This window comes from Protomyctophum parallelum (genome assembly GCF_964188405.1).
Source record: "Protomyctophum parallelum genome assembly, chromosome: 14".
NCBI lineage: Eukaryota > Metazoa > Chordata > Actinopteri > Myctophiformes > Myctophidae > Protomyctophum > Protomyctophum parallelum.
Genome location: NC_139709.1, coordinates 6,709,697 through 6,722,888, shown reverse-complemented (window position 1 = coordinate 6,722,888; position 13,192 = coordinate 6,709,697).

Sequence of the window (13,192 nt, the reverse complement as noted above, 5' to 3'; positions counted from 1 at the left end):
TCTAACCCACATGTGTCTGACTCTAACCCACATGTATGACTCTAACCCACATGTGTCTGACTCTAACCCACATGTGTCTGACTCTAACCTACATGTCTGACTAACCCACATGTGTATGACTCTAACCCACATGTCTGACTCTAACCCACATGTGTCTGACTCTAACCCACATGTCTGACTCTAACCCACATGTGTCTGACTCTAACCCACATGTGTCTGACTCTAACCCACATGTCTGACTAACCCACATGTGTCTGACTCTAACCCACATGTGTCTGACTCTAACCCACATGGGTCTGACTCTAACCCACATGTGTCTGACTCTAACCCACATGTGTCTGACTCTAACCCACATGTGTCTGACTCTAACCCACATGTGTCTGACTCTAACCCACATGTGTCTGACTCTAACCCACATGTATGACTCTAACCCACATGTCTGACTCTAACCCACATGTCTGACTCTAACCCACATGTGTCTGACTCTAACCCACATGTATGACTCTAACCCACATGTCTGACTCTAACCCACATGTGTCTGACTCTAACCCACATGTCTGACTCTAACCCACATGTGTCTGACTCTAACCCACATGTATGACTCTAACCCACATGTCTGACTCTAACCCACATGTGTCTGACTCTAACCCACATGTATGACTCTAACCCACATGTGTCTGACTCTAACCCACATGTGTCTGACTCTAACCCACATGTGTCTGACTCTAACCCACATGTGTCTGACTCTAACCCACATGTGCACATTAACATTTGGGGGTCCTTGACATGAAATGGCTTGAGAATCACTGACATAGAAACATAGGTTCTTAACCCATAAGAACCTATGCTGTCTGTCTGTCTGTCTGTCTGTCTGTCTGTCTGTCTGTCTGTCTGTCTGTCTGTCTGTCTGTCTGTCTGTCTGTCTGTCTGTCTGTCTGTCTGTCTGCCTGCCTGCCTGCCTGCCTGCCTGCCTGCATGCCTGCCTGCATGCCTGCCTGCCCGCCCGTTGTGTTTCTGTTTGTGGATAAACGTTGTGTTTCTGTTTGTGGATAAACGTTGTGTTTCTGTTTGTGGATAAACGTTGTGTTTCTGTTTGTGGATAAACGTTATGTTTCTGTTTGTGGATAAACGTTGTGTTTCTGTTTGTGTATAAACGTTATGTTTCTGTTTGTGGATAAACGTTGTGTTTCTGTTTGTGGATAAACATTGTGTTTCTGTTTGTGGATGTCTCACAAAATCCAAATACTTTATGGAGCTGAGCCTGTTTGGACTTCTGAATGACAAACTGAATAAAAAACTCAATCAATCAAACCCAACATACCCAACCCAACATTTATTTAGTCCAAATGTATTTTGGCTGACCTTGATGCCGTCATAATGGCTGTTTTTACACTTGCTGAAATAGGCCTATATAGAGTATAGATGATCTACAGGCTCACAACATGTTGTGCTGCGATGTGTTGTGAGCTTGTAGATCTGCTATTTCCAGCATGCAACCAAGTGTAAAATGTAAATGACTTAGCGTGGATCTCTTGTCCACTATAGTCCCTAACATTTTAGTTTTTTTTTTACAAAATCAACTGTATTTTTAGTCATCAGCTTAGTTTTTATTTCGATTTTATGTAGTTTGTCAGTGAAAAAAGGTACTCAACAAACACTTTTCGTCATATTAGTCGATGAAAACAACACTGCTGTGGAAAATATACTCTTAATTTGTTTTGGAAACTTAACTACTAGATACTTTGTAGATTTGTATTCTTACAAAACATACTAGCCTACATTGTTCATTTACCACTACAGCCATATGTTGGCCAATTGAAAATGGCTGATCTACAAGCTCACAATTGATGATATGCACATGGCTGCCATCTTGCCAGCAAGGTGCTACTTAGGTGCATCTTCCCATAGACGGCCCATCCAAACAGAAAATCTGATAGATAACGTCAAACTCACCAACATTGCAGCTGTACGGAAACCTTGAATTATCCTCTTTCTATCTGCATGTTTGTTTCATAAAAATCCACCATAGACCAAGACATGTTATGAGCTACTTCCTGTCAAGAAATTCCTAATTGTCAGTTTGGAAGAACGTACTCGTTATCAGTAAAGCAACCTCCTGCTGCCTCCTGCATTATGTGCACATTCAAAGAACATTGTTTTCTAAATGGAACTCACACACATAAAGACCCCCAGGAAAGTGTTCTAAATCCTCTAAACGTCATTAACATATATTATTTTGCAAAAAGGGTGAAGTGTCCCTTTAATGATGTAAAGTCCAATGTTGGCTTGTCATCTGACAGCAGACACTTAAATTCATACAAATGCCATAATTGTAAGAGCCAAAGTGGTTATAATGTGTAATTCATATTTTTATTGTACTTCATCATTGCCTTATTATTGCATTTATGTTTAATGTTGGTGTTCAGCTTTCCATGCTTAGACATAACTGTTTTGCAGTTGGTAAAGAGCGCCCCCTAAAGTTTGATTTAATGTTTATGATGCGCAGCTGAGGAGGGGAATTGGCGTTGTTATACAACATAGGAAAAGTGGATTGGAGACGCTAGTTTGACGCGTGGAACTCGACAGTTTTGACCGTTATTTTCTCTTGTTATTTGGAACCTGTTTTCATCAGACAACATAACGAAAGACAATTCTGTGTTTGTGCAAGCAAAGGACTATATTTTATTTCGTTTCTGTATGCATTTCCTGTACTGCAATATCCTTCACTAAACTCCATTGCCATCATCATCGCCGACTCGGAGTCTGTCTGTGAGTACTGTGGTCCAGTTTCTGCCTGTGGATATACAAATACAGTGTGCCCCACCTGTGCATTACGTGTCATCTCAAACCTGTGTCAAACTGGCGAATGTGGCTATTAGAAATCTTGGAACATTATTTTTTTGGAAACGAATGCCAATTCAATAATGCTTGTTACCTTATTAACCCTAGCGTGGGTGTGCTTACGCGGTGCATCATGCATGTGAGTGAGTGTACATCAACAAATTACAGTAGGCATTTATTAGACCTCACAAGCTCTGTTTCAGAGCGACTTTAAATACAAAGTTCCAGATCTGAGTAGTAAATGTTATGAAACCTCGTCAATAATGAGTCTCGACAGGTTAAATGTTCATAATCTAACAAGAAGTAAAACAAATGCTAACATGACTACTGCTGTATTGGTATGGTTATTGCTGTATAGGCCTCTTTTTACTATTATGCTTTACCTATAATGCTGCTGTGATCGCTTGAATCACCCCCCAGGGGGATTAAAAAGTGATATTTTATGACTTTACATTATCCAACAGCCAAAAGAAGACACAGATGTAGGTTGCCAACACACACCATGTATGAAGAGGGTCTTTCCCAGCTCCGAGGGTAAAAAGACGGAGTAAAGGTAATGTTACATTATAAGTTATTTGATGGTGACCAATGGTGAATATGTTTAAGGATATTGATTGTTTTATTTGTATGTCCTCTTAGGGGTTCAAGTAAAACCAGCAGGGCACTCTGTAGCGTTTATTTTATTTTATTTTTATTCTTTATTTACCCAGGGAAGTAGCTGAGCACAGGTGCTCACTTTCAGCAACACACACACACACACACACACACACACACACACACACACACACACACACACACACACACACACACACACACACACACATTAAAACCTGGGAGCTGACCAGTACAACCACAGTCTTGGCTACTAAGCAGCTCCAGGGGGAGCAGTTGGGGGTTCAGTCAGTGCCTTGCTCAAGGGGCACTTCAGTGGTGTTGGGTGAGTGATGACCAATCATTTCCCCACCCAGATGTTTCCTGCCCGTCCGGGGAATCGAACCGGCAACCTTTCGGCAACTAGGGGGCGCTCCTCTAACCCTTAGGCCAGCGCTGCCCCGGTTGGCTGCTCCATGGACAGTGTTGGGGCACCGATGCTGATGTCGACAGCAGCCAGGAGTCCTCAGGTGAATCCTGCTGCACAGTATAGACCGGGGGTGGGGCAACTTTGACGATGGAGAGGGCCATTATATTTCCACACTCACTCCCTATTGGGCCATATATTTCTGTTGTAGCAAAAAATAGCCGATCTACAAGGTCAAAACGCGTCGCACTGTGACACGTTTTGAGCTTGCATATCGGCTATTCTTTTATGCTATATTCGAATTGAAATCTTGAATTATTTTTTGCAATTTTTGAATTGGAATCCTGAAAATTAACATTTTTATGTAATTTCAAATGCCTTTAATTATACTTGTGTTGAAGCATTGAGCTACTAATTTAGACAGAAGTAATTAAAGCTGGTCATGTTTGCATGTTGTGGAATTGTAAACAGCTGGAACCATCAGTATTCTGATATTAACCTGAGGGCCGCATTAAGTGAAGGTGCGGGCCGCATGTGGCCCCTGGGCCGCCAGTTGCCCACCCCTGGTAGACTATAGAACCTCAGGATTCATCATTATGTGCCTGATGTTACACCAGAGGAACAGCAAAGGTAGGGTGTGTGTTTGTTTGTAGAAAGAATGCCATGTATTAATGTCTGTGTGTGTGTGTACTGTCATGTTCCTGTACAGTGCTTGCCTACCACTGTACGACTCCACCAAGTACTATAGGTGAATCCCAATTGGGAGTGTAGACACTGAGAAGTGCGTATTTCGTGGTATATGACGTCACAGCGCCGCGCCGCAGTGCATCCCATTTCACAGAGCGCAAAAAGTGTCCTGTTGATACTGCACTGGGCCACGCACTATTTTTCCCCGCCCGCGCTCGCTTCCAAAGGCCAGTGGGGATGTACCCTCTCGGTGCAGTGTACATCGCCACGGCGCAGCCGTACTGCGCAGGCTCTCGGCATTTCTACCCCTTCCCCACCAGCCCGCAGCAGAGCAGAGGACAGCAACAAGAGGAAAAGAAAGATGTCGGAAGTAAGTTAAATAACTTAATTACTTACTTTAAAGTTATTTTAGCGGAGTATTCAGTTGTTTAAACTTCATACATGCGGTCAATCAATCACAAAACAGCCCATTCAAAAATATCCCACAACGATGTCGGAGAATCCAGAGAGCCGCAGTTCTCGCCCCGGGGGCTGCCAGCAAGGAGATGCACCCGCCACCACCTCTCCCCGCTCGGCACAGGCCGAAGCGATTCCCCCCGTCCCTCCCACGGAACGAAATAACTTAATTACTTACTTTAAAGTTATTTTAGCGGAGTATTCAGTTGTTTAAACTTCATACATGCGGTCAATCAATCACAAAACAGCCCATTCAAAAATATCCCACAACGATGTCGGAGAATCCAGAGAGCCACAGGTCTCGCCCCGGGGGCTGCCAGCAAGGAGATGCTGATGCACCCGCCACCACCTCTCCCCGGTCGGCACAGGCCGAAGCGATTCCCCCCCGTCCCTCCCACGGAACGAAACGATCCACGTGCATGACATGAATCCACTGTGGACACCCACAGCCCACATGCAACTCGCCCCCAACCGTTCCACCCCCCCAAATGTCAACTAAGTGCACCACAAATAACAGCCACTATATTATTGTTATTATTATTATTACCACGTCGAGTCTATGGTCGAATCTGATTCAACCTGAGTCCCGCTTCCTTGCAAAGAAAAAAATATCCACTGACGTTGTGCTTAAACTAAACATGCGTTGTGTGTATGTGTGTCTGTCTGTCTGGCTGTGTGTGTAAGACACAAATTGTAATTCAGACGTGCCGTGAATGAAAGTTATTTTGGGGTACACTCAGTCAAATGTTTGAGAACTACTGCTATAGAGGACTAGAAAAGTCCACACCAAAAATAGAAGATATACAAGCTCACAACACGTTGCAGTGCGACATGTTGTGACTTGTGAGCTTGTAGATTGGCTATTTTCAGTCATTTATTAATTCATGTTATTTTAAGGTGAAAGTGATCAAACTAGCAATAGAATACAAGTTTAGAAGCATATTCCAGAAACATGAACAGTCTCAGAAATGCCATGATTTCTTCAGCTGGTCTGCCTAAAACATCATTACATTGAGATTATATTTAGCTTTATTCCATGTATAATATAATGCACTTAATACTTTAACCTTCTTATGGTTTCATCTGTGTTAAATTATGTATTGTGTTAATGTGGTGTATTGATTTCAAGTTCTAATGTTTGACATGGCAACCTGTTGTAAAGTCATCATTGGACCACAACAGAACATAATTATTACCCAAGCACAAAAGCCATCTTTTTTTTTTAACAATAAGGGAATTCTGAGTTGTAGCACTACTGCCATACAAATAACCTGTTAAGCCAGTGGTTCTGAAACCTTCATTCTCCACTGCCTTAGGAGTGCATGTATCCAAAGACGGGTGAGGAGGTGGCCTGCAGCGGCGGGCCTACAGCAGCACCATCACGTGAGACTGCCATGTCTGGAAGTCTCTGGAGCGGAGCCGGACTGCTGGCCTACAGCACCACCAGGCCTAGCCGAGGCCATACCAGACCATAGTGGTACAGCTGCACTGGGGTCTGGAGCAGGGTCAGGAACACCAGGGCCCAATGTGCAATGAATGTACTTTTTATGTATTTATTTGTGTTGATTTTCTACTGGAATTACTTGATTTTGACGTTATTTATTACATGATTGAGTCTGCGATACGGTATCCTTGTTCAATGTTCATTCATTTTTATACCGAAGACAAAATAACAATAAATAAATGTTGTATTTACAAAGTTGAATTAAACTATTTACATACTCATACATACAGTCATACAACTAGGGATGCACCGAAAGGGAAATTATTGGCCGAAACTGCAGTGAATACCGAATATAGGAAACAGTTGGCCCCCCGAAAACCGAATATCCGAATATGATTAATATATTATATATCTTTTTTCCTACCATTGCTGTCATGGCCGTACCTTAAAGCTATCTGATTTATGGCAAAATAAATGGGTATGGCAAAACAACTTAAATTAATCACACACAGTAAAGAACCTGGGGGTTATTATTGATTCTGAATTGAATTTTAATTCACACATTAATCATGTTACCAAGATTGCCTTTTTTCACCTTAGAAATATTGCACGAATCAGAGCCTATTTGTCTTTGGACGATGCAAAAACGCTAATCCACGCCTTTGTTTTTTCTCGGCTTGATTTATACTGCAATGCACTTTTTTCAGGACTGCCTAAGAAAACAACTGACAGATTACAACTTGTCCAAAATGCAGCAGCCAGAGTTTTAACTAGAACTAAGATGAGAGAACATATTACTCCAGTTTTGGCTTCACTGCACTGGCTTCCGGTTGTTTTTAGGATTGATTTTAAAATTATTTTACTTGTGTATAAAGCTCTCAATGGTCTCGCACCTTCCTACCTACATGACTGCCTGCCTAAATATGTCCCAAACCGCCCCCCCTAAGGTCTTCCACTGCTGGCCTGCTCGCTTTGCCTAAAGAAATGGCAACTAAAAAATACGGGGAAGCAGCTTTTTGCTTCTACGGGCCGACGGCATGCTCCCACTGTACCTTCGTCAGGCAGCCTCTGTAGACATTTTTAAAGCACAACTCAAGACCCACTTCTACAACATTGCTTTTAATTGATCTTTTATTTTTTGTTATTCATGTCCTCACTGTATTGCATTGCATTACTGCTTGTTTTTAAATGCTCCATTGCTCTGTAAAGCACTTTGAGCTGCATTTCATGTCATGAAAGGTGCTATACAAATAAAGTTTTATTATTATTATTAAATAATAATCACTACTATGGGTCCATAAAACATTTATTCAGCTCTTTTGAATGCATTAATTGCATACACTATTCAGTGATATATTTTCTGCCTAAATTAAATAACTGAGTGACAGCATTTGTAAGATTTGTGTTAGATTACACAGTAAAATAATATTGTGATAAATGTAGCCTATCCATTTGGAGCTGAGAGTTGGCCTGGTTTAACCTTTTCATTCATGTAAATGCAAATGTAATTAACTGATTAAGAGTATCATTCTGATTAATTAATTTCCCTCAGTTGAATTAACAGTTTATACTCACTTTACAGTAGGTATAGGCTATAGGCCTATATGTGGTTGTTTAAATGTAAAAGTATACCTATATTAAATGACATTATAGCAATAAACTTAGCCTATATGATCAGTGATTGATCGGTGCCTGCTAATACAAATCAAACAGCAGATGCGACGATAGTCTGTATTCTGTCCAAATGTAAAAACATTTATCATTATGAAGTGTATGGCAGGCTATATGCAGTTTGGTATATCCTTCCTTTCAGAAACTCTTTGCAACGAGTCAGGACTCAAGCCAAATCAGATTCGACGTAGTAATAACAATAGATATTTTATAGAATAGCTTTTATTTACACTGCACCCGACACCCGGGGAAACAAAACAACTGGAAACGAACCGCATCACACACGGGCACCACGTCGCCCCGCAGGAGAAACGGGGGGGAAATCGCCCCGGCCCACGCCGACAAAGGAGAGGTAAAAACGGGTACAGCTCCCTGCTGACAGCCCCCAAAGCGAGACCTACGGTTCTCTGAATTCTCCGACGCCGTTGTGGGATATTTTTAAATAGGCCCTTTTATGATAAATTGACCACATACATGAAGTTTAAACAACTAAATACTCCCCAAAAATTACTTGAAAGTAAATTCCGTGGGTTAAAAAGGTAGTTTTAACTACTTTTAACAACACTGCAGTCAGTCCGTGTAAACAGCAATGGCCGCCAGTCGAGAAAGCTGGGCACGGCTTGGCTCCGCCCAGCTCCACTCGGCTCCGCCCAGCTGAGCCCAGTGAACGCCGTCCCAATCCACAGACATGCCCTCTGCGTGTGCACTATGCCACCTCCACAGGGTAGTGCCAGTGCAGTGCCCTACCCTATCCTACCTAGTACCGCACCTTGTAGGGTGAACACTCCCAATTGGGATTCACCTATTGTGTACCAATTGTCAACCGGATGGAGTTGTTCAGGACGTGCCCAACATGCAGCCGCACGAGCCAGATATTAAAGCACCTTTTGTTGTTGGGACACTTGTATCCATCACACAGGTAATTGAAAACTTACCACAGACAACAGGTGTACATGTATATTAATGTATCATCAGCTGTTGTTTATATATAGTTTTGAATTATTATACACAGGTGTGTTCTCACTGCCACCACAAACAAACTACAGTGGAACAGCCAGCCCTACATTGGGAATATACAGTGGCCTTCAACGGTGCTATGTTATGTTCAGATTCACAAGGTTAATATATATGTGTGTGTGTGTGTGTGTGTGTGTGTGTGTGTGTGTGTGTGTGTGTGTGTGTGTGTGTGTGTGTGTGTGTGTGTGTGTGTGTGTGTGTGTGTGTGTGTGTGTGTGTGTGTGTGTGTGTGTGTGTGTGTGTGTGTGTGTGTGTGTGTGTGTGTGTGTGTGTGTGTGTGTGTGTGTGTGTTTTATATATATTATGGTTGCATAAATAATTTTTGTGTGGTGTTTTCCAGGTACTGTCATCGCTGCGTGTCCCCGTACCTTCTACAACCACCAGCAGGCTTTCCTACAGCCAGCCATACTCTGGCATTGGAGGGTGGAGCAGCAGCAGGTCATTGAGAGGGCAAAGCAGTCCGGAAAGCCTATCACTTTAGGTCAGGAGGTGCCCACACTTTTTTGACTTGAGAGCTACTTTCACAATGACCAGCTCAACAAGATCTACTCATCCAAAACATTATTATCCCATTGCTGAAAACAGCAGCACTGGAATGGGAAATAGAGAGAGGAAAATGGAATTCGTAGTTATTTGTATATGAGCTGACAGGCTCGCTTAATCAGTCACCTTAATTCAAGTCGTTTTTTTTAATGATATATATTCTGGGGCATGTCATGTGGTCTACCTGCAAAGCCTTTGTGATCTACTGGTAGATCGCGATCTACCTTCTGGGCACCCCTGCTTTAGGTGGTGCCATGAGAGCTGATTCACCCCTGCTTTAGGTGGTGACATGAGAGCTGATTCACCCCTGCTTTAGGTGGTGACATGAGAGCTGATTCACCAGGTTTCTACAAGTGATTATGAGCAGATTAACAATTCAAAATAGTAGTTAAAATATGCCAATATGACAGTCTACAATCCCACATTCAGGCTACGATACAAATTCTGTAATTTTGGAGAAATGTCACACGATATACACTACAGTGTACAGTATACTGTGTGTGTATATACTGAAGTGATTCAGCAAACATCTTGCATCTGTCAGGTCATAAATGCATTCATCTAACGAATGAATAATGAATATGTCAATGGACACCTATGAAACACTGTCTTTATTTTTTTAACTGTAGGACATTGTGGCAAGTTTGGGTCTTACTCATCTAGTAAATCTAGTATAAAGATTATACTATCTATTATACCACTGACCTAATTCACTCCTTTATAACTATGCTTAGATTGCTCCTTGCCGCTCTCCACTACAACGAGAACGCATAGCGTGGTGTGCTGTGCAATGCAGATGGAGAACCTGTGGTCACAGGGTTAAATGACTACTCTCTGTGCTATGAGAAGACTGCTCCCACATACAGTAAGTTACTACTCTCTGTGCTATGAGAAGACTGCTCCCACATACAGTAAGTTACTACTCTCTGTGCAGAAGACTGCTCCCACATACAGTAAGTTACTACTCTCTGTGCAGAAGACTGCTCCCACACACAGTAAGTTACTACTCTCTGTGCTATGAGAAGACTGCTCCCACATACAGTAAGTTACTACTCTCTGTGCTATGAGAAGACTGCTCCCACAGACAGTAAGTTACTACTCTCTGTGCTATGAGAAGACTGCTCCCACATACAGTAAGTTACTACTCTCTGTGCAGAAGACTGCTCCCACATACAGTAAGTTACTACTCTCTGTGCAGAAGACTGCTCCCACATACAGTAAGTTACTACTCTCTGTGCTATGAGAAGACTGCTCCCACACACAGTAAGTTACTACTCTCTGTGCTATGAGAAGACTGCTCCCACATACAGTAAGTTACTACTCTCTGTGCTATGAGAAGACTGCTCCCACATACAGTAAGTTACTACTCTCTGCTATGAGAAGACTGCTCCCACATACAGTAAGTTACTACTCTCTGTGCTATGAGAAGACTGCGCCCACATACAGTAAGTTACTACTCTCTGTGCTATGAGAAGACTGCTCCCACATACAGTAAGATACTACTCTCTGTGCTATGAGAAGACTGCTCCCACATACAGTAAGTTACTACTCTCTGTGCTATGAGAAGACTGCTCCCACATACAGTAAGTTACTACTCTCTGTGCTATGAGAAGACTGCTCCCACATACAGTAAGTTACTACTCTCTGTGCAGAAGACTGCTCCCACATACAGTAAGTTACTACTCTCTGTGCTATGAGAAGACTGCTCCCACATACAGTAAGTTACTACTCTCTGTGCTATGAGAAGACTGCTCCCACATACAGTAAGTTACTACTCTCTGTGCTATGAGAAGACTGCTCCCACATACAGTAAGTTACTACTCTCTGTGCAGAAGACTGCTCCCACATACAGTAAGTTACTACTCTCTGTGCTATGAGAAGACTGCTCCCACATACAGTAAGTTACTACTCTCTGTGCTATGAGAAGACTGCTCCCACATACAGTAAGTTACTACTCTCTGTGCAGAAGACTGCTCCCACATACAGTAAGTTACTACTCTCTAAGCTATGAGAAGACTGCTCCCACATACAGTAAGTCACTACTCTCTGTGCTATGAGAAGACTGCTCCCACACACAGTAAGTTACTACTCTCTGTGCAGAAGACTGCTCCCACATACAGTAAGTTACTACTCTCTGTGCTATGAGAAGACTGCTCCCACATACAGTAAGTTACTACTCTCTAAGCTATGAGAAGACTGCTCCCACATACAGTAAGTTACTACTCTCTGTGCAGAAGACTGCTCCCACATACAGTAAGTTACTACTCTCTGTGCTATGAGAAGACTGCTCCCACATACAGTAAGTTACTACTCTCTGTGCAGAAGACTGCTCCCACATACAGTAAGTTACTACTCTCTGTGCTATGAGAAGACTGCTCCCACATACAGTAAGATACTACTCTCTGTGCTATGAGAAGACTGCTCCCACATACAGTAAGTTACTACTCTCTGTGCTATGAGAAGACTGCTCCCACATACAGTAAGTTACTACTCTCTAAGCTATGAGAAGACTGCTCCCACATACAGTAAGTCACTACTCTCTGTGCTATGAGAAGACTGCTCCCACATACAGTAAGTCACTACTCTCTGTGCAGAAGACTGCTCCCACATACAGTAAGTTACTACTCTCTGTGCTATGAGAAGACTGCTCCCACATACAGTAAGTTACTACTCTCTGTGCTATGAGAAGACTGCTCCCACATACAGTAAGTTACTACTCTCTGTGCTATGAGAAGACTGCTCCCACATACAGTAAGTTACTACTCTCTGTGCTATGAGAAGACTGCTCCCACATACAGTAAGTTACTACTCTCTGTGCAGAAGACTGCTCCCACATACAGTAAGTTACTACTCTCTGTGCTATGAGAAGACTGCTCCCACATACAGTAAGTCACTACTCTCTGTGCTATGAGAAGACTGCTCCCACATACAGTAAGTTACTACTCTCTAAGCTATGAGAAGACTGCTCCCACATACAGTAAGTTACTACTCTCTGTGCTATGAGAAGACTGCTCCCACATACAGTAAGTTACTACTCTCTGTGCAGAAGACTGCTCCCACATACAGTAAGTTACTACTCTCTGTGCTATGAGAAGACTGCTCCCACATACAGTAAGTCACTACTCTCTGTGCTATGAGAAGACTGCTCCCACATACAGTAAGTTACTACTCTCTGTGCTATGAGAAGACTGCTCCCACATACAGTAAGTCACTACTCTCTGTGCTATGAGAAGACTGCTCCCACATACAGTAAGTCACTACTCTCTGTGCAGAAGACTGCTCCCACATACAGTAAGTTACTACTCTCTGTGCTATGAGAAGACTGCTCCCACATACAGTAAGTTACTACTCTCTGTGCTATGAGAAGACTGCTCCCACATACAGTAAGTTACTACTCTCTGTGCAGAAGACTGCTCCCACATACAGTAAGTTACTACTCTCTGTGCAGAAGACTGCTCCCACATACAGTAAGTTACTACTCTCTGTGCTATGAGAAGACTGCTCCCACATACAGT